The 22,713-nt window shown below is 45.2% G+C and overlaps 1 long non-coding RNA gene across 1 annotated transcript in view; it reads left to right on the forward strand.

The window, feature by feature from the left end:
• LOC139590677 (uncharacterized) overlaps positions 1 to 22,713 on the forward strand; it is a 155,045-nt gene that overhangs the window by 128,922 nt on the left and 3,410 nt on the right. The window contains exon 2 of the long non-coding RNA XR_011679396.1: positions 12,300 to 12,422. This is a non-coding gene — a long non-coding RNA (uncharacterized lncRNA). The remainder of the gene's footprint in view (positions 1 to 12,299; positions 12,423 to 22,713) is intronic.

Here is a 22,713-nt window from a genome sequence, read left to right on the forward strand (position 1 = left end):
AAATTCTTATATAATGTGTAAAGCGTGAGGGGGAGGGGGCATCTCCAGGAAGGAGCACATGTCTGGGCGTGTGTTTGCTTGTAAACGATTAGCTTTATCTCCACTGCAGTGCATTTGTGCAAGTATCCTGTGTGTCTGTGTTGTGTGTGGAGGTATGGATATACAGCTGAGGCTCTGTGAACTGATTTGCACATTGGATAGGAAGAGAAGGGACCTCTGAGTGTGGATCTCATATCTGCCCCCATCCCCAGGTTGGAAAACTTGCCATGGCTGACCTTCAGGGTCTACTACAAAGGTTATGGGTTAAGCAGGAATAAGGGCCTTAATTTATCATGGGTGGGTTGAGGAGTTGTCTAGCAATAAAGATATCTTGTCAGCTCATGACCTTTGCTTTGTGTTTGTGAACTTTTGCTATGGGTACCCTAGGGGCTTAGGATAAATGAAGAATATGAACAGAGATATATGGGTATATGTATGGTATGACTATTGTGTTCATGAATTGTGGAAGAATGTGTGAAAAATATTTACATACATCTTTTCCTTTCACCTCCTGCATTGATATCAGAGTTACAGACACTCTGTAATTTATCAATTAGTCTTTATTAGACTGCTCTGGCAGTGCAGACCTTCAAATAACTTTGAATGGGTGCCGCTGATGGAATCTTCTGTAAATGAATGATGCTTCATCTCCTGTTGACTCATTGCCTACAACTCCCTAGTTTGTACAGTAGCCCATGTAATCTCTACATCTTTACAACATCCCACTTGGGTAGGAGACTGCACATACAAAAGTAGCCTGTGTTCCAACTGGGCACCAGTACAGGCTCACTGGTCAGCTGGCTGCTAACAGAGTGTGCTGCAGTTAGATTTTGCCCTCCTTCCAGAACTCTGTGGAGGCACAAATTTGGGTTGCAGTACTTGATCCAGCCATTCATTTTCTTGAAACTTATTGCATGAGGTTTTTCCTGGGATTTAATTGCCTGAGGGTTCTGTGAATTGTACTGCGACTAATCACAGTGTTAAAAGGGTAACAAGGAGAGAGGTGTGTAGGCAGCACACTCACATAGGCTTTCTTTCCTTGAAAGGTAGTCTAAAGAAAAATATCTACTTCTTTTACCAAACAGAATTTACTTGGCTTAAGACTTAAGTTAGGCAAGATTCAGACCTGTAACACCAGTAGTCATTGAGTTTGGTATCTCCCTGCAGGTGTAAAAAAAAAAAAAAAGACAGCTTTATCTTGTTGGAAAGCTATTTTCAAGGAATTATGGTGGGAGAAAGAGTTGATTAGATTTATTCTTTAAGATTAGTTTCCCCCAGTTTTGGCTACTAATTTCCATGTCTGAAATAACTGACCTATATAATAGCATAGTCTGTCTTTTAGGAGGTTTCTCTGGGCATACTCTTCTAACTGGATTTGTGGAGTGTATTTGCAGAACACAGAGGCACACCCAAGCTAGCTTTCCTTGCGTTAACTCAGGTTAACCCACTGCTGTTGGAGATATGTGATCAGCCTCAACAAATACCCCATTCCCAGGAATTCCTGCTGCTTCTGCTGCAACCCATCTCTCTGTGCTTCCCCTTTCCTCCTCTTCATGTGCACTAGGTTAAAATGAGTCCTCTTGCATTTCTGGGCAGAAATGTGTTTGCCTTTGGCTGCAGGTCCCGTTCTGCAGCCGCCAGGGAGAGGGCAGGTCCATGCAGGGTGAGTGTGTTGAGCACGGGGTGGCAGGGGCAGCACCCAGCCAGGCACACCGCACCTTCCACGCCTGCAGAGGCTGCACGGGGCCTCTCATTGTGCCTGCCTGGAGCGATGGCTCAGGGCACGCCCCTCCATCTGTGCATGCCTGCGCTGAGTGCACAGGCACGGACCTTCCACCTGCCTGTGGCTGAAGTGGCTGTTTGCTGGGGACCACCTGGCATCAGGAGTATTGTCAGAGCTGTGGTGGCATCAGGAGGCTAGTGCCTGTTCCAAATATCCTTGTTCCTCCCTTTTTCCTCGTGCAGAACTTTTTGATGGAAAAGAGGAGCATCCCCAAAGGTAGTTCAAGTGCACAGATCTGTGATTTATGTGCTGCTTACTCTATGGGCTTAATCCCTGGGTGTATAAACACTCCAGTCCCAGAAGGGACTGTGGTACAGTACAGAGACCCTACAGCTCCTGTAACATCCTGGCTTGGGTGCTGGGAGCAGTCTGGCTGCAGTGGCACTGAGCTTGATTCACAAAGATTTGCTGTGTTTGCTTTGTCATGTAGAGTTTGGTTTTGTTTTGAATCAGACGGTTCATCACAAATCTCTTCATTTGAATTCAGTGTCCCTTTTGTAATGGCATCTGGATCCTGAATAGGTCCTTGAGGTGCTGCTACTGCAACAATAATGCCAATAATAATAATAACTGCAACTGGAGGATCACAAATGCAGCACAAAGTACTTGCTTCTAGCCTTCAGATGGATCAATACTCTGACCTTCAAAGTCAAGGCATATTTATCTACTGAAGGTATTTTTCTTATTTATTTGGAATTTTAATGTGGTTTTATATTTTCCCTCTGCTACTTCAGCAATTTGTTTGTGGTACCAGAGTATCTGTGTGGCTCAACAACTAGAGGCATTCAAAATACCCTCTGGAAAAGCTTTCAGAAATCTTCACACTCTTTCTAAAATGGCTGCTCTGTAGCACACATATCTTAGAAGGATAAATGGTGATAGGTGGTTAGAGATTTGTCTGCAGTGACCTGAATGATTCATTGACAACAAGGGTGTGTGAGCAAGTGCAAAGTAAGCTCTGCAGTTTGGCCTGTTTGTAAGCATGCCATCGAACCAAGGAGCACTGCACTGTCTCCCTGTGCCCAAATCTCATTTGCAGAAGCCCCAGAGTGTGGCTGCTTTATCCTCCCTGGCCCAGATGTCAGTCATGATGGTGGGTGTCACATAAGCAGGATCCTGTCTGGGATGCCTTTCGAGCAGCTGGACTAAGCTTCAGCTCGTCATGACAGTATGTCATGATCTGTGTCCCATGGTTGCCTGATCTGCAGAGGATGCTGATCTGTCACCTCTCTCTGCTACTTCAACTCAAGCAGCTTCAGAGACTCTCTCTGTATTTTGGAGATGGGCACTGTAGTCCTGAGGGGGAGACAGAATGACTGTTGTGGGTGCTTGCATATATTCCTTTTTATATGTGGCTTTTAAGCATAGATAATGTACGGTGCAATGCAACCTGTATGTGCATAAATGGAGCCTGCTTTCAAGCTTCAGTGGTCACAGCAGCCTGCACTCAGCCTTTCCTTACAACAGTGCTGGTCCCTGGCTCCAGCCAGCATGCAGCACATTCCACTGAGGAGTGAGATTTCACAGCTGAACCCCCCAAAGCGGCCCTATTCTCCAGCCTCCTGTTGTTGCACAATAAGGGATGGGATGTCTAACCAAAGCTACAGCTCTCATGTTGCTGGTAGGGAGTGGAAATGGCAGCAGCATGATTTCTAATGAAAGTGCCCCATGACCTCTTCTGTCCAAAGCAGGATGCTGCCCCCAGGGGCCTCCTGCCATCCACATCTCTGGGCTAGCAGGGAAACTTTGTGGTGGGCTTGTGACCCCCAAAAGAGATGGATTTTCCATATTGCATACACAGCCTGCTTTCTCCTTTTAGAGTATGCAAAAGATGTGCCAGGAGCTGGGTTTGCAGCGTTCCCAGGAACACAGCATACGTGGCTGCATGTGTGGCAGTGAGGTAGGTGGAGGGCAACAGGATGGGAATGGAGCAGAGGGTAGAGAACACCCTTTTTGTCATGCAAAATCTGTCCTCCTTCCTCCTCTCCCCATCCTCCCCTCTTCCCTTATATTTTTGTATCTCCACATCTGTGCAAAATTTCAGGCACTTGAGCTCCCAGGAGATAGCATCATTTTTGTGTTAAGGATGCTTATTGAATTTGACAAATGATGATTTATGACAGGGCAACCCGCATGGGGCGCAGTGAGGAGTCTCAATGCCTCGTCACAGACTGGGATTCTGTTTCATTCCCATCTCAGCTCCTCTTTTGCCTCTCATTGGAGTTTAGAGCAGATCAAACTCGACAGATGCTGGGAATGTATTGCTTAGCCGAGAGAATGAGTTTGAGAGGGAGCATGACACAAACAAAGAGAGCAGAGTGAGAAACTGATCTTCCCATGTCTCTCCCTTTAACCCATGATCACACCTCCAAGACCTTGTAGGACACTCAATAAATAAATTAACTTGTAACTGATATTGTAACTGATTCCAACTTCACTGAATATTTTGCATGTCATGATAGCCTAAATTCGGTTTGCAGGCTGCATTTGCTGTCTTGTGGGTCAGCTGAAGGCTGGATCCTCTGGATGCAGCTCACTCAGATCTGCAGCAGATTCTGCTACTGTCTCCTTTGACCATTCCAGTTCCACTGTGCACCTTTGACTTCCACCATCCTCTCTGTTCTGGTTGTGGAGCCCACACACAGCTCTGCCTCTGCACTTCAGTCTTTGCTGCAGATGCAGAGAAAGTTGAGCCAGACCAGGTCTGGTAGGACTCGGAAAGGGAGGCTTTGTGTTGCAGTGTGTGACTGTGGCCTTGCTGCTTCCAGATCTGGTTCAGATCTCTGAGCAGCCATGCCACTTCTGCCAAATGTAGATCCCAACCTGATAAACCTGGCCCAGGTAGAACCAGTGGGGTTGTTTCAGGACCCTGCTGCTGGGGTTGTGAGGGCTGGGAACCATGGTGCAAAGACACATAAAAGAATTCACACCAATCCTGCTGGATTCACCAGGGCTGGCTTAGTACCCGCCTGACCAGAGCTGGACTCCCTTAGAGCCAAGCAGGTGTCTTTCCACTGTGCTCTGAGCACAGTGAAACTCACTTAGTTCAAGCACTATGGAGATGCAGAAAGGCAGCTCATGTCTGGCACTGTGCCCAAGCTAATAAACCCTCCCAAATCCAGAGTGCTGGGAGGTGCAATATGGAGACACTTGAGCGGTCCTGTTGGGAAGCAGCCCAGGGCCAGCAGGGTTGATGCTGAGCCAGAGCTAATAATCCCTGCTGGACTTAGGCTGAGCTTGTGCAGAATGACTGGGTGTCCCTGCATTGCATTTCCAGCATATCCTGTGGGCCCCACGTTAACGGGTCTTTCAGCTGTCTGAGGTGTATCCCAGCCCCCTGTCTTAGGTCACGGAAACGTGACAGTAATGTCTCAGGGGCAGACCATGCATGCACCAATCCCCTCAGTGATGGCAGTCTGAGAGGTAGTTGGGTTGGAAGGTCTGGAGGGAGACACTCCTCTGCTGGCAGCATGGTGAGGGGGAGGCTGGGCAGCACATGGCTTCTCCAGATGGAAGCCATTAACCAGGAATGTCTGTGATGTGGTGTGGAGCAGTGTAAACAAGGGCCATGAATTATACCGCACCTTGTAAGCAGGGCTGGAAAAGATCCCCTGCCATCCTCTCCTTCCCTCCCTCTTCTATCTCCCTACTTCCTTTTATCTCCTCTCCCTTAATTCCCCATATTGCTGTAGACATTTCTTTATTTCCATGTGTGGTTAAGTAAGGCTGTGCTTTCTTCAGTCCTTCTGCTTTTAACCCATGCTATTATTCCTGAGAGAAGGGGAAAGGCTAGAGCTGGAGAGGGGCCAAGGTCTCATGAACCACCTCTGAGCTAAATCAGCCCCTTGGATGAGTGAACACAGCTCACTGGCATGCTGGGCACATTCACTGCTTCAGACACTCATGCCAGCAGCAATACCCTCCTGGTCACCCTGCCAGAGACTCTGACTGCTCCCTCAGCCTCCATTGTTATTGAGTGGGCTGACTCCTAAGAAAAGGGAACACCATCAGCTTGCTCAAGGTCTAAACCAACTCAATATTCTGTCACAGAGCCTAAAACAGAGTTTACAACAGCACTAGTGAAGAATCCTGTCTTCCTCAGGCTCCAGAGCAGTGTCTTCCAGGTCATCTAAATACAGAGATCAGCAGAAAGCATAGAGGAGAGAGGAGCTGGGCAGAAATGTCCTTTATCTGACAGGTTCTGGTGGACTGGCTAAACTGACCATACTGGATGCTCCTCCCTATTAACAGCAGCTTCTCCAGAAAGCAAATTTGAAAAAGGTTTATGTTTATACATTTCAGCAATCCCAACTAGAAGCTCTAGAAACTATAAATGTTAAGATCTCTTTGCTTACCATTGAAACGTAGCTATTTCTGGCAAGGAAGAAGGAAGTTATTTAACAGAGCATAGCAATGCTGTACAACATTTGAAGTAGCAGGATGCTGCATCCAACCATCTATGATATGGAAAATTTAGGAAGCGAAATTAAATTGGTCAGATTGAAATACCAATTAACACACGGTTCTCCAATAGAGCCATGTATTATTTTAGGTTCAGAAAAGGAATTTCAGTTTTGAAAACCAGGTGAGTCTTCTGGCTATATCATGTGCCCAAGACAGCACTGGTTTTGCACTTCTTACCACCTGCTGAATTCTCATGCCCCATTCTGTAGCATATATTTCCCTTGGACTGATCTAAAAAGGTATCATCCACTCAGACACCTCTGTGTCTGAGCCCTGGTGGGAACACTCTCCTGAGTTAGATTGCTTCAGAGCAAACATCCTGAGTGTCTGCATTTCTAACTCTAACTCTGGCAAATTATTGATTTGTTCCATTTCAGCCAGCCAAATGCAGAGTATCTCCATGGGGGAATGATCTCCAATGCTTCTGGACAAAGGCATTATAACCCCCACCAGGCCCTGCTGCTAGGGAGGATGTCATCTCTCCAGGACAAAGGATGGGACGTGGTGGATCCCCTGCAGCGACACACGTCCCAGGAAGCTCCTCAGCTTGGTGGCAAAATGGTTTTTGACAGAATCTAATATGGATGGCAGTACCTCAGAAAGCAGATGTCAGGAGGAATAAGCCCTGGCCAGCTGGACTGCTGCATGGTTTAGACAGCAGCCTAATGTCTATTCCTCACCACCTCCAGGAGGGTGTCTCTGCTAATAGGGCTTCTTCCTATCCACAGCCCTTCTCAGTTTCTTGAACAGTAATGAAGCAAAACTGGCTTGGGAAGAAAAATGTAGATGAGAGTGGGCAGAACTCCAGACCTTTTCCAGTGTTCTTGAGAGCACATCCAGCTGGTCACATCTATTTCTGTGTCATGGGACAAACCAGAACTCAATTCTTCTAGCAATCCCATGGCCAAATCTTTATTAGTGAGGTTACTATGTACATTTTGTGGATCCTTGTCCTACTGCCCACTTCAGAGCCAAAGAGAGTAATATTGTTATAATTCAAGTAATTTCTGTGAGTTCAGTTAGGATGTACCATTTTACACCAGAAATGAAAGTGGCCCATTTATAAGATCTGGGCTATAAAATAGTCTGGATAATATCTGATCACTAGCAGCATCTGCCTGGGAAAAGAGTGGTAATCAGATATGGTAAATACAGTTTACACAAGAGGTAGAAGTTTCATATTTTTGGGATTACATCCTTGGTTCAGTGAAATTTCTTTCCCTGTAGAATGCAATGTACTCATGGCCAGATGGGTTATCTGCTATTCTCACTGTCCTCTGAGATACCATCAACTGGACACTGTTAAGACTGGCCTCCATAACAGGTATTCCCAGTTGATCAGTTTTGGTCATGTTTTCAGAGATTTTAAGGACAGAACAGATCATCTTCTTTGTTTTTTTACATAATGCAAGCCCTGATTTTAATTCAGCTGGGGAACACACTATTCATTTTCATTTTCAAACATAATAAGGGTAAAATATGTCTTTGCACAGTCCTTGTATTTATAGCTGGAGAAATCCTAATTGGTCTCATTTCATGTGTCTCCTGGGAACCAACAGAGGATCGTTTCCTTTACTGTGTGCAGATATAAGTTCTAAGTGATTCAAAAGATAGAGTTTTCACTGCTTTCCTGGAAAAAAAATCTCTATCTGCAAAAAGATCTTGCTTATTTTCTCCACTGTTCCTAGTATTATCTCTATAAACACAATAATTCAAATCTCTGGAAATGTTTTCATCTCAAAAGAGGCTACCAGCTTTCTCTGTGCACTGCCTCTCAGGGATTTGTGCAGCATTTCCTTGACTCCAAATTCACTTTAACATCACTTTGACTTTTTTTTCAGGTGCAAAATCCTGAACAAATTCTTAGATCCTCCACTTTCTCATTTTCTTGGCCACCTCAGGTAAGTCCTACCTGTCATCCAAGCTTGAACCCTCTGCTCCAGAGCATGCTCAGCAGTGAGTGGCATGCTAAAGCACCAGGTCTTGGGCGTCCCTACAGCCGGGAAGCTGCTGCCGCCCACTGCGTACATCAGTGCCAGAGATACTGTCTCCATGGCAACTGAGAGCTTTTTGTTTCTCTGATGAACAGTTTCAAAGAATAGAAAAAGCACATCTGGAGTTGCCATATCAGCTGCTCCCTGCCCCCCTGCCTGCCAGAGTCAACAAGAGACAATACCTCAGTTTTAGCAGACCTGTGCTGAACATCCCAGGAGACAGAATGAAAGCAAGTGAGGTGTACAAGAGAGAGGACTGTAGTGGAGTGTATTATTGATTTAAGGATGGTTTTGGGTTGGTTACCTTACTGTTTTCATGTTAGGGGCTTTGCATGGGAATAGCTCAACCACACCAGCCTGCTGTGTATTTTCTATTTTCTACCTGCTATGGGTTGCTGAACATTTCAGCAGGACTAATTTTTGTGTCCCTCATTTGTAAAGGCAGAGTTTCTAAGTGCCCTTAGTTCAACTGTACTTTTCTTACGGGATAGAAAATTATTATGTAATTTTTTTTTGGGTTAGCGCTTCAAAAAGGTTCTTTAGAATTGTCATTATTTTCACTTTCCATGTCTAGTTCTAGAAGCAAGTGTTTTGCTGCTGTTGTCTGCTGTGCAAGAAAGCCTCTTTTGGGTTATCAAACAGGAAAGCCTTTACTGCCATGGGACCATACATAGCCCACTGTATGTGGTTTCTTTAACTTCTTCAACTCCTTATGAATCATCATTCAGATAATTTTTTGCTCTGTTCTCAGGAAGGAGATCAGGTGATCCTGTTCCTTCCCTGCCTCACACCAGCCTTTCTTGAATACAGCAGTTCTAGCAGACAATTTAACAAAGAGGTGATGCTGGCTGGCTGTGTCTGGCGCAGGAAGAGGCAGAGGAATCGGGCTCCCTGCCATCAGCCTCTAACTTCAGCAGGCGGGATGTGGGAAAAAGCAAAACCCAAGCCCAGCCAAATAAAGCTGGCCTGCAAAAGACCTTCATTCCTGAAGAATTTTTGAATTAAGTACTGGCTACAGCCAGCCAGATTCCACTGAAAATGACTATGTCAACTGGTTTTAAATAACAGTCTTTCATGTATGTGCTTTTTGTGTTGCTTCCCATTGTCTGTTGATTTCCCCATAGACACTGAGAAATTAAATCTTTTGCTCAACACATCTTTGTTCCTTCTTACTTTGCAAACAAGGATTTTTGAGTCTGACTAGAAACAAGATGGCTGTCTGTGCATTGCTCGCCATCCGCTCCCTGAGTGGCCGTTGGGAGGAGGTGACAGCTACCTCTGTGCATCTGACAAAATCAGTGCCTCCTTTGGGCTTTCTGCACACCTATGACTCATTCCTGTAGCAATCTATGTTACTCTTCCTATTATTTTAGTAGTGCTGTGGGAGTCCTGCTGTATTCTTTAGAGATCAAGCCAGTCCTGACTACACTGGGCTTCCTTTGTAAACAGGCAATTCATTTCCAAACCTTCTCCTAAGAGTGCCAGATCCAGAGTGCAACAGTAGTCGCAGATTGCAGAATTATTTCTGTAAGTTACCTACCCCCAGTGTTGAGCCAGGAAATGAGGAGTAGTCCCTCCTGGGGACATAGTGCCCTTATTACACTGTATGAGAAGAAGTCTGATTTCTTTGTGAAAAAAAAAAAAAAAAAAAAAGCTGCCTGAATCCCTCTCTCTGGAAGAAAGTCTGACAGAGACTTGGAAATGGGAGCTACAGTATTCCTTGAAATTACTGAAAGCAAATGGTAATGAGGACCAGCTGGAAAGAATGAAATCTTCCACATGGCTATATGTGCCATCTGTATTGGCTCAAATTGTATGGCTATGGCCTGAAAATAAAGAAAGATCCCTTACAAGCACCCTTATGTTCCATACCATTGCTACAGTATGGATTTTTTTAATGCCCCACAGAGTGCCCTGAGATATGACACAAGACTGTCTTCCCACAGCATAAGCCTGTTGATGTTGATGTTACTACAGCACCTAAGAATTAGTGGCTTTCTTGTTGCCAGAGCAGACTTCTTGTCATCAGGGTCAGCAGCACATGATTCAAACATTTGTGTAATACTGCGGGTCTTGAACACAGTTGTCTTCCATCTGCATCTGCTTTAAAATATAACATTAAGTAGACATAATGTCCCTCTGGCTTTTGAATGGCAAGGCCCAGCATTGTACTGAAAGATCTTCAGGGCAAATCTGAAGCCTCCCTTTAAACCTGGCCAGCTTTGCCTGGGCCTCCTCTGCCTGGAAAAAGGATCTCAGTTATGATCTGCCATTTGATCTGCTGATCCATTTCAGCATTTTGGACTTGAGGGAGCAGTCAAGGACAAAGAGCAAGGAAGGGTTCACTGCATGGCCTCTAGTGCCATAATCTGGCAGGAGTTGACTTTTCAAATGTTCTCTAATCTCTGAGTTTCTAGGTTTTTTTTTCTAAAACTCCTTGATACCTAGACTGTTCCCTGGGGTTTAGTAGTCAAGTCATCCATAACTACCATATTATACTTGGAGAAGGATGCAAAGCCAGGAATGTAATTTGTTTGAGTTTTTCTCACTTGCTCTGCCAAATATTTGTAAATATTTACGAAGTTCAACAAACCGTAATGGATTAACTATCTTTAAATTATTAGAGTTCATACTCACAGAGACACCACAGCAAAAGTGAGATGAGAAACAGTTTGAAGGATGACAGGTTCATGGTATCCTTTTCCTAGCAAGAAAGAAGCATATCAATACTTGCCAGAAGGACTCAAAGTGGGAAGTGAGAGCTGTTTAGAGGAGAGAACAGACAATACAATAAAACCAAACCTTCCTCATGGAGTAAGAGGGTAGTTGGGCTTTCAAATCCAAAAGCAGTTTCTCTTTCTGCCAGGAATTAAAGTATATGTTTTATATTCAATTATGCCTTTAAGTATGTAGTCTGGGCTGTGAGGAGGAGGAGGGGACCATGGTTATGATCATTAGTTTGGTTCTGATTTGCAGCATTAACTGATTATCTTTGGAGTTTGACCTTTCTTCTTAACATCCCGACTTGTAGGAAAGAGCCTGGCAGCAGCTACTGAGCATAGAGGAATCAGACCCGGGGACAGCAAGGGCTGGTGGCCCCCTGGGGATGGGGGTAGGGAGCTTCAGGGAAAGCCACAGGGCAGCAGGGCAGAGCCTGCCAGCCCAGGCTCACCCCACTACCCCAGCCAAGGGCACCAAGGCAGTCCCAGCCCTGGGCATTGGGCACCTCCCTGGGAATGGGGGCAGGCCTAGGCTGGGCTGCCATGTCAGCTCCCCCATGGAAGCTGGAGACCAGTGTCCCGTGATGTTGCTGGTTAGGGCCTGAAATGGGATCCTGGGCTGTGGGCAGAGTGAGGGGAGACCCAGGTGAGGGTATTCCAGCCCTGGCACTCAGGATTGAAACACTGTGAACTGTTTAAAAACAGCATCAGAAATTCCATACCATTTTTCTAGTGTGGGGTCACCAAGTGGCTGAGGCTGGATCTGAACTCCATGAGCATGTTTCCACTCTTTCTTTAGCCTTAGTGAGCTTGGTCTGAGTTAGTTATGTATAATTAAATCTTTTATGCACCAGTTTTGTGTCTTTTATACACAGTTTTGTCAATCCAAAATGAATAGGGCCTCTTCGTAGTGATTTCCTATTGTAAATAAAATGTGCTCCTGGCACATTTTCTACTGGAAAGTAGAAAGTGCCTGTATAGCACGAAGCAGTATCATACAGAGGTGCCCAAAATTAGTAAGAGACCTAATTTGGGTCAGGAAATAAGTGTATCTATGTGCAGTGCATACATTTAAAATAGAGGCTAAGGAGCCCAGCTGGGCTATGTTAACATGACTTGCATTGCTTTGGGTACTAGGGTTGACTTGGACCTCTCTTAATGACACCATGTGATGGACACCCCACAGACACTCCAGTTTATATTTCTAGCTGCCTGCATCTCTCTGGTGGTTTAAAGTGCTTCTGATGCAGAAGAAAGATTCCCTACTGAGTCACCCCTTTCTCCTTCATGTTTTCACAGCTCTGGTCCTGTGTGAAGACACCAGGGGCTGACAGAGGTTCTTTAGCAGCAGCACGCCAGGGAAACACTGCTATGGAAACAGCCAAGAATTCTGTGGATGACATCTGGGGAGCTTCCAAAGAGGTATCTCAAACTATATTCAGCCCAGGCCATGCACATATCTGTAAGGTTTCCACTATCTTCTGCCCAAGGTGCCATGTATGTGAAATTGTTCAGACTCCTGTTTTGATGAGAGAAGGTCTAACCAGTTGCAAACTAATAATAGCCAAAATTTAACTGTCAGCATTAAAATATATATGTACACATAAAAAAAAAATTAACTGCTAGTAAAAGAATGTAAAAAATGGAGCGTGTCAGTAAAATATTTTGGCATTTCATTGGTATAAATACCCAGACTCCCTAAGCACTTTCAATGCATAATCCAGATTTACTGCCTTTTCGTGATGGCTGAAGTGGTAGATTCTTTAAACCTTGCAATGACTGACCATAAGAATGAATTGTACAAATCCAGAGTTACAATTTTATGGTCTGCATGAACACTTTTCACCATGTGCTTTAGAGATTTACTGAGGTCCTCAATGTTTGAAATGTTTTTGTGAAGAAAATTAAAATGTCAGTTTAAAATGTGAAAACGGCCAATAAATTCTCATTGGTTTTTGGAGGTCAGAGGAAAAAAATCTGTTGTTTTGCATCTAAAATAAAAACCCTCCCTCAAAGGAAAATAATTTTTCATCTTCTCTTCTATCTTTATAGTTGATTTAACTTGATGAGGGTTACCAGGCCAAGAACTTTAAACATGGGAGATGAAAAATATCAAAGCTTCATTCAGCCAGGAAAATGGAAGTAGTGACAGGACAAACTTCCCCTGTGTGCTCTTCCCCAGCAAACACTTTGGTGCTTTCATTCACACAATTCTCAGCTTCCTAGACTACTGCATAAAATTACCTGGTAATTGGATGGAAACCCTTTACCTCAATTCAAGAGAGCACAACAGCTTTTACAGAGCATAATAGTCATCACCTTTCAGTACCAAGAAGACCTGAACTGGTGACTTACACAGAAACCACATCTATATCCTTCTAGTGCAAGGAACCATATTTCAGACTTGACTCAGCTCATCACCTCCCACCCTCATAGCCTCAGATTCATGCTGAGACTGACTGCAGAATGATGAAAATAGCAAGACAAGGCATTTCATGTTCTATTTCTGATCTGTAAAGAAAAGCAAAGAATGAGAAATGTCAGGAGTAAAGCCAGCCTTAGGAGATAACCTCTTTCCAGACAAAAGAGATTTGAAAGCACAACCATCTTTATTTTAATGCCTTTCTGAATAAAACCTCAGAATCTCTTGATGCATAGGCCACCACTAATGTGATCAAATCATACTCAGACTGTCTGTGGGTTTCTAAAGTACCTATCACTGCCACAGCTAGGTGACAGATTACAAGAATTAGAAGAGACATCGCTGCAGTTCCATTTATACCGTATTCTCTGTCCCCCCTAAGGCATTTTAAGATGGATTCTCTGCTCTCTGCTAAATTTGCTTTGCACTGGTTATAGAGCATAGAGAGAACTCAAACAGGCAGGAGATTCCCACAGGAAAACTCCCTCAGTACAAGAGGTCTGTGCCAGTTGTATAGCTGTGTCTTCTCCACTGCCTGTCCGTCTACTCTCAGCAGGAGCAGGATGAAACAAAATGCTATATTACAACAGATCTTTCTCTGGTATAAGGTCCATTATCTTGTTTGCACTGGTGGTGTAAACTGGAGTATGTGATTTATTGTTATAGCTTCCAGTTGGATAAGACAGCTAAGATTTGGACATCTGCCTCTCCAGCATGCATTAGTCAAGGGTCAAGGTCTCTCATATTCTGTTTTGCAGGAAAGCAATGGGGAAAGACACCCACTGTCTGTTTGGCAAATGACTTCACAGAAATGGATTACTGCATGCAGACCATGTATTGGTCTCAGCCTGAGGTCAGGCTGAGCTGTTACTTCACTGGAGAACATGACAAGATGTTCTCATGGCTTAAGGTTTTCTGGCTCAGGAGATCTTTTTGCCTTTGAGGATGGTAAAATAAAATTTAAGGGCTTCCCTACCTCAACTGCTCACAGGAAAACCAATCATTATTATTTTTCTTCTTTTCTCTTGCCTAGGTTTTCACACAAACAAATCACAGATACTTTTTCCTGCCTGTTGTTCGTAATCTCCTCCTGTCCCCATAAACTTCTCTAAACCAAGCCAGCCAGCCTACTCATTGGAGAGGGGTTAGTTTCAGTTTTCAGTGCTACCTGGATTTATAATCTGCCTGCTTTATAGAATCATCATGGAATCATAGAATTGGTTTGGGTTGGAAGGCACCTTAAAAATCATCTAATTCCAATCCCCCTTTATTAACTAATAAATTTATTAATTTATTTTGCTTTTCACCGCTATGGGCAGTGATGCCTTCCACTAGACCAGGTTGTTCCAACCTGTCCTTGAACTCTGCCAGGGATTGGGCATCCACATCTTCTCTGGGCACCTGTTCCCTTGCCTCACTACTCTCTTTGTAAAAAGTTTCTTCCTTATAGGCAATCTAAACCTACCCTCTTGCACTTTAAAACTGTTGCCGCTTGTCCTGTCACTACCTTTGTAAAAGGTCCCCCTCCATTTCTATTGGAGGCCCTTTCAGGGACTGGAAGGCAGTATGAATGTGCAGTTGAACTTTTTCAGGTTTTATTAGTCTTCTAATAGTTTTTTCCCACCTTGCTCCTACTGGGTCCTGCAGCTGGTTAACCAGAACTCATCCTGTACTTACTGCAGCCCAAAATGCCTCAGGATGTTCCTTCTGGGTTTCCCAAGTCCAGCTCCTTTCCTTGCATAGCCAGCCACTTTGTACAATCAGCTGACGAAATGTGTTTAGCTGCTTCTTAAAACCAGCTTGACTTTTGGCCTTACTAAACCCTTTAATTGGCCTTCACAGAGCATCAATGCGTTCAGCATTAGAAACCTGACAATCCCAGCCTAAATGGCTACTTCATACCCATTTGTTCTTGTGCCAGCATTGTCCTTTATCTTTAAATAGTTTTTTTCTCCTCCCCATGTGTTCATCCCCTGAAGTATTTATTTATAGATTGCAATTATATACCCCTTCACTAGGCTAAACAAGCCAGGCTCCTTAGTTAATTAAGATCTAGTGAATGATGCAAGGCCAAGCATCATGGATGCCCAAAATCTGCCTCGTCAGGGCTACATTAAGATTGTCAGGAACCAAAAAGGACACACCTAATTTTTACCTGAGTTGGTTCTAGCTGCCCTCCTACTTAATGGCAAGTTTCTTACTTCAAACTGTGACCAAGTCTTCAATAGCCAGTCCTCCATTTTATCTGTAAGGTAAGGCAGATGTGAGCTACCTTTGATGGACCCTGTTCCATCCTTCTTGACATGTCCAAGTAGCTGGGTAATCCACACTACCTTAATCACATTGGGGGTTATTTTTAAAGTAGAATTAAGAAGTGAAAAATAAATGAACCTCAGTTGCTTGCTTGTTCTAAACATGTCCAGACAAACACAGGAAGTGTGTGAGAGGCAACAGTACTGCATCAGCTCTGGGAGATGGGCTGGAGGAGTTAACAGGGCTTTTCCATTTCTGTACTGCAGGACTGTTGTAATTCATCATTTCTATAGCCCCATAAATTATATGGCACTTTGCAAGCACAGAGGCAGTTCTTGCTTCCCTGAAGTGGCATGACTCTCAGGACAGGGTGCCTGGCTGAAGTGTGCTCTTCCCCAGAAAGGCTTCCACTATGAATACCATGCCTACAGGACTATGGGACAACACTGCCCCATTGTCCCATCAGGAGTGGGAGTAAAAAAGCTGGGGAAGGCAGAGAGCTTTTTTCCTAACTCCCCCGTATCACAGCTGGATTTCTCGTCTCTCCATGGCCTGTTTTAGCATTGCCCGGATGGAGAATAGGCTTCTTGGGGCTTTGATGCAGTCTGGCTGTCCTCCAGCAATATCCACAGTACTCCCTCCCCTCCCATATGCTCTCCATTAACATCCTCCTGTCTGCTGAATAAGGAAAGAATAACTCTCCCAGCCCCAGCCAGAGCCCCTGAGCCAGGGGAGTTCATCAGTCAGACTGGTTTCTCCTGAACCCAGAATAGGCCTCGTTAATGGGCCAGGAGGGGATTTTTTTTTGCCTTTCAGCTTGTGGCTGCCCTGAGCCAGAAGTAGAGTCAAGTTACTGTGTCCGGGAATCTCAGCTATTCCAAGAGTAGGAGCAAGTGAGCTGCTGACTCAGGAGGTTTCCTAGTGTTTTCAAGCAGGGCTCAGTCCTGTCAAAGCAAACTGAACTGTTGGCCTTCCCTTCTTCTAGCCCCAGGACAGGCATTAACAAAAGTCACAGTTGACTGGAACAGGCTGGGGAATTGATCTGGAGCTGAGGATCATACTTTTTCCTGGCATGGACACAGGTCCTTGCAAAGACTCATATTAGTCCTTTACCCTTTTTTACCCCTCTCCTTGGGGGCTGTTTAGTATAGTGCAGATATCCACAAGCTACGAGGTGGTTTAGCTTTATTTGCATCATTTTCTAAAAGAGAAGATAAAATCAGAGGGAGAAACAAACTTATGAGCCAAAATGTTTAATTGCAAATCAGTGTTAAAGGGTCAAGAATCCCTGCCACCCTGAGCCATGCTGTCACCCAGAGACCACCTTGCTTCTGTGTTATGAAAGGATTCAGGAGGATCCCTCCTGTGTGGCTAAATTGTCCTTTGGTCTTCCCAGAGCCTGGAATGGAGTCACAGGCTGTGTCTGGAACAAGCAATTAGAAGTCATGCTGAGTTCAGGATTCCTGTCCTCTTTTCAATTTTGCCTATGTGCTCTTCTCTCTTCTAAAGGAACCAATTTCTAGAGGTTAGCAGAGAAGCTAAGTCTACTACAGCAGTCCCCTGCATTCACCCCTCATGAAGCTGTGCACACTCCTTTGCACAGGCTGAAGTAATTGAAGAGCATATGCTCCCAAGTTTGCACCCCTCTATCTCCCAGCACTTCTGTGACTCCAGCCAGCCTGTTATAACCTGTCCCCTCTCAAGCCCTGCAAAGTTCTGTCAGCAGAGTCTCACTGTTTTCTTTGAGGTCATGTTAGTCTTTACTTCACTGCCTCTGACTCTGGGCTGCATTTTCTTACTGTCCTATTCCCTTCTTCAAACTCACTTCACCAATGAAAAACCAGCCTAGTATGTAAAAGACAGTTGGGTGGAAGCTGGTATTTATAAAACAGAAGGTTTCTTCTGCCTGCAGCTATTGGCATGTCTATCCCAGACACATGCCCTAAGACTAGGATCTGATACAGGGACAAAGAAAGATAAGAGCTTCTCTTACTTGCCTTCAGTCTTGGTCCCCAGTTTGAACAGCTAAGGAGCTCTTGGCTTATGGCTTAAATGCCACCTGTTTCTGCAGTACAGCCAGATGGGTGGGATGCCTCTCTTGGCTAGCATCTGACAGAGATTTCCCCATGTAAGGAGAATTTTCAGCTACCTTTTTGAAGGACTTACTATCCTTTTAGAGGTGCCCAACACCCCAACAGTGACAAGCTGCAGACTAAGGCTCTGGCCCACTTACCTTTGGCATGCTGTTTGTTTTAGGGCAGGAGCTCTGGCAGAGGTTCACAGATGGTGCCTGGGACTTGTGATGGGTACAGGGAAGCAACCAGGGAGGAAAAGCATGCTCCAGGACATTTTGTTTTCTAGAAAAATGACAAGTGCTGATTTTTCTTCTTAATTTAACACACCATTTGGATTAGGATAGGAGTCCTATCTACAGAATTTGTCCACTAAATAATGACCAAAAGAAATCTAGGTGTCTTCCTCCAAAATTTTTGCATCTTAGGGGACTGAATTGTTTCATGTCAGCTAACCAGGGTATGATCTGGTATGTAGGACTGGAATACAGTAAAAATGAACTGCAGAAAGCAATACCTGTAAGGACAGATTTCATTTCACCTGCTTGCTACCTATGAGACAGTGATCCCTGTAAAAAAAGGCAGGACAAACCTGCTCTGATAAATATGACCAGCTGAAATAACTTATTTCATAGTCTGTCATCTAGTTCAGTGAGTCACATGTGGTATCTCTAGAAAGTTGGTAACACCCTAGAAATCTGTAACTTAATACATATTTAACTGAGGTCTTGTTTCATATTTAATAGCAACTCCAACTGGGCTTGCATAACAATCTAGAGAAGGGTGGGGACTGCCAACATAGGCTTGAATAGAGCACTAATAACCCTTTAGTATCCATGATGCCTAAGAAAAAATCAGCAGAGCATTTGTGTTTGTAGCCAAGGCTTATTTGCAAAGTGATAGAAATGTGATTACCAAGACACTCAGCTACAGTTGTATTGCTAAAAAGCTGGAATGTGGGCTGAGAGCAAAGGATGGACACAAAGCGGTGGTAGGGATACCCTGAGTACTATGGCTTCCATGTGAGGGCAACATTCAGAAGAAGCTGTGAGCTCCAAATAACCAGCTCAGAGACGAAGACTGTCTTGAGGGTTTCAGGACAAACACAGCTAAGCTATGAGGATGCTTTATTTTCTCAGAGAGAGAGAGAGAGAGAGCCCAAATGCTGCAGTGTTTCAGGCAGCCAGAGCAGCATTTGCTGTGTAATGTGAAGTATTTAAGCACACTTGGGCTTCATGGTGTTTCCTGCCAATCTGCACAGTATCAGTGTGGTGTCTTGTAGTGCCAGGAGCTGGACTAAGGAGAGGAGTTCCCCAGTGGGCATAACCTAATTGCTGTCCTACCTGCGGCACATGGCTGAAAGGCTATGGGGAAACCCTGAAATGTCACACTGTCCCTTCCAATAAAATAAATGTATCTGCCCCTTCTCTGTCTTTTAGAGAGAACTATACCTTCTTCTCTGGCTATACACCTGAGGAACACATAAATACTCTGAAGTTCTCCAGCTGGCCTCAGGTCTGCAGACCAGGGGCTGTTGCAGAGTAGTACAGCAAGTAAGGACTGTATCCTGTGGACATGGGCTGCCCTTCCCTCTGGATGGCTTCTCCCCCATGTACAGAGGTGACTCCTGGTGAGCCACTCATCCAGCTGCTTCAGGTGATGTCCGTGTGCCCACTTCAGTCTCCCCTGGAAAATCACATGCCTTCTTAAGGGTTGTTCACATCCATCCATATACATACACATGTAAACAGCATGATAGCACATTAACACAGTTATGACCTATGATAATGGCAGGGAAACATGAAAGCTTCTTTCCTCATCCTTGTTTTTCTGGTTTGAAAGATCAGGGTGTGACTCCCTGAGTGGAGGAAAGAGGGGTAGGTGCTTCTGTCAGTTTAGCGGCCCTGCTTCATCAGTGGCAAGGCAGCTGCACTGCAACTGCTTGTATGCAACTCCAGAACTTCAGGTCACTTCTGACTCGAGGAGGCATTTATTGTCACTGGTAATTGTTACTTCCTTACACAAAGCAAACAAAAATACCTGCTGCACCAGCACAATCACCTGCTGTGGTTTGCCCAGGGGGAAAGGGGTGGGCAGTACGGCCCAGCTGATGCAAGAGAGTGCTCTGTGCTACTCCATGCTGCTTTGTGCCTTTTGGGTGGTTAGGGACATGCAAAATGTTTCAGACAGTATCTTAGCCAGTTTTCCTCTGTCATATGTGTATACCCCGCGCTAATCACGGGTACTGTCTGAGATAAACTGAAGTGCTTATAGGTATGTGACCTGAAGTGCACACGAGAGGGACATACATGTGTCCCTTCCCTCCCAGGCCAGCTGGGAAGGTGGATGCACGGGGCTGGGCAAGTGGTGAGGGGGAATGACACACTGAAGATGACGGGGATCCAGTGCCCCAAGCGTTTTGCAAATGGCTTCCTTTCGCCTGAGCACAATGAGCTGGTGAAGCGAAAGGAGACAAATGCCGTTTGCAAAAGAGCAGGCATTTTTTTCTCCTTATTGCAGGCAGGACCAGCTGCGTTCCAAACCCGTGACTGCAGCAGCCATGACCCCTCCGAAAGGAAATCTGAGCCCGCGAGCAGTTGTGCCTGGGGAGGGCCGGGCTCTCACGTTTCTCTGTTTTGTTTTGGAGCCTCGGATAAGTAGTGGGCTTGCTTTTTCCCTTCGTTTCTTTTCTTACTTTCTTTTTCTTTTTCTTTTTTTTTTTTTTTCTCTGAATGTATTTCCACAGCCTCAAGGAAGGAATTTAAAAAAGAAAAAGGAAAAAAAAAAAAAAAAAAAGAAAGAAAAAATGTTCTGGCATGGGAACAAGTATGTTTCAAATTACAGAAAGGATGTGAAAGGTTCAAGAATTTGAGCCCTGACTCCGCCTGTGTCTGTCTCCACCCCCACCTCCCACCCCCATCCCCCCAGAGGGCAGCTCGCGTTGTGGCTCCTGCGCTGCGCCGCACAATGCGGTGGGCGCGGGTGTGTCCCGCCGGGCGGTGCGGGCACCGGGCACGGGCTGCCCTCGGCGGCGCAGCGCCCGCACATCCCGCACATCCCGCACATCCCGCACATCCCGCACCCTGCCCGCCTCGCCGGCTGCTGCCTGCCTGCCTTCCCGAGGCTTTCAACCACCCCTTCCCAGCTCGCAGTTTTGAGCTCGGGTTTTTTGTCTCCTAGGGTGTGCATGTGTGCTTGTGGTTTAGCTACATCCCAGGAATGTGCCGAGGTCCCACTTCTGAGGGCGGAGCGCCCTCTGCTCGCTGGGGAGGGGGGAAAGCAGGCAAAGGTGCAGCTCTAGGGCGGAGCAGCAAGTTTCCTGCTGCTGCCGAGGCGCAGCCACTTGCCCGCGGGAGCCTGTGCAGGGACACGTCCGTGCCCCCGCGGTGACTCGAGGGAGGGCCGGTGGCGGCGCTCAGCGCTCTGCAACGCCCTGGACCCGAACTGCGCTCGCTGCTCCAGTCCTCAGCGACCGTAGCCCGTATACTGGCTCCCACTGCAGAGCCACAAAAAGATGGGGTGGGGAGAAACCACTGGTAAAGAAGACGGTTGAAATGGCTTGATCTTCCCTTGCAGGGGAAGATCATAGTTAGATCTAGTCTCAGTCCCTTATGGAGGATCATATCCTGAAGACCTTCTCCGTTATATGACCATTTTATCCTGTGTCCCCAGATGGAAACACAGACCACCATGGAATGCACATACTCTGTTTCCTAAAAGGGCAATCTGTGAATAAGGTTACATGGCAGAACATTATTTTCTTGTCTTCCTGTAACATGATCAGGTATCCCCTTCCCATAAGGCTGTGAAAGCTGGCATATTTGTCCCTTGAGAGTTGCACAGCTAATTGCATGTCAGTGAGGTAATAACTAAGGTCTTCACAAAACGTCTGGAAGAGAGGGCTACCAGAGCAATCTGTCAGGTCTGTAGCATGTATCTGGCTGCCATCTCAGCAGCCTACAAGAAAGAGGGTGGCAAGGCACAAACTATGGCTTGATTGAATTTTCTGTTGTGCTAAATTCAGAATGAAATCTTTTTGGTTGAGCTTTCTGGATTAAGAAACTATGGAAGAGCATCAGTATTGTTGACAGATAAGGACTCACCCTCTTAAGAAGAACAACTATAACATAAATCTTCAGGAGCTGAAATGTCTATTATGATCTTGACCTTTACCAGTGTCTTGTAAAAACCATTAGCACCAGTCAATTAACTTGAATCTGCTGCTTCATGCAGAAAAATTAAATTTTGCCCTTGCAAATTTTCACTCCATCATCTCTTCAGATTCTGTGACTTTGCTGTAACAGGTGAGGGGCCTGAAGCATCTTAGTTGCACCGACCAGTACCTTGTACATGGCATGCTCCCAGTCCTATGATGCTTGATTTTGTGCATGGCTGCAAGACACCCTTTTGAACAGGGCACATGTCCACTGATGCACACTGAACACTCCCTATGTGGATGGGAGGCTACTGGAACAAAGAACTATTGATCTAAGTTTAAAAGAGGAAGACTGGGATCAGTGTACCCACTTCGGCTGCCTGTGAGTTTTCTCCTTTGCAACTAAAAGCCAAAAACCCTTAGGCCAGTTCAGCTAGACAGATCAAAGGTCTTCACTGTGAACAAGCTGAGATAGTTTGTCATAAAAGATTAGTCTTTATACTTACTCTGAGATTTCCAAAGATTCTAATTAGTGATGTTGTCCTAAGCATTGTGATGGTGCCTAGGAAATTAGTCTGAATTGGATCTCTTTCTGCTGGATGGGATTCATTACAAAAAGATTGTTTTCCTTGCAAGATAGCCAAAGGTTCATCTAAACTAGCTAACGCATTAAATACCTTGGTGTGCACGTTGTGTTTTCAAAACATATTACTTAAACAGTGTTATTTTCTTTCTGATATTGAAGAGCTCTGACAATGTCACTTGGCTGTGTCACTCTCAGAAGCTATGGAAGATATGTAGAGTTCAGCC

Source organism: Agelaius tricolor, unplaced genomic scaffold, assembly GCF_023055355.1.
Source record: "Agelaius tricolor isolate 1412-34295 unplaced genomic scaffold, bAgeTri1.0.p SCAF_5, whole genome shotgun sequence".
Lineage (NCBI taxonomy): Eukaryota > Metazoa > Chordata > Aves > Passeriformes > Icteridae > Agelaius > Agelaius tricolor.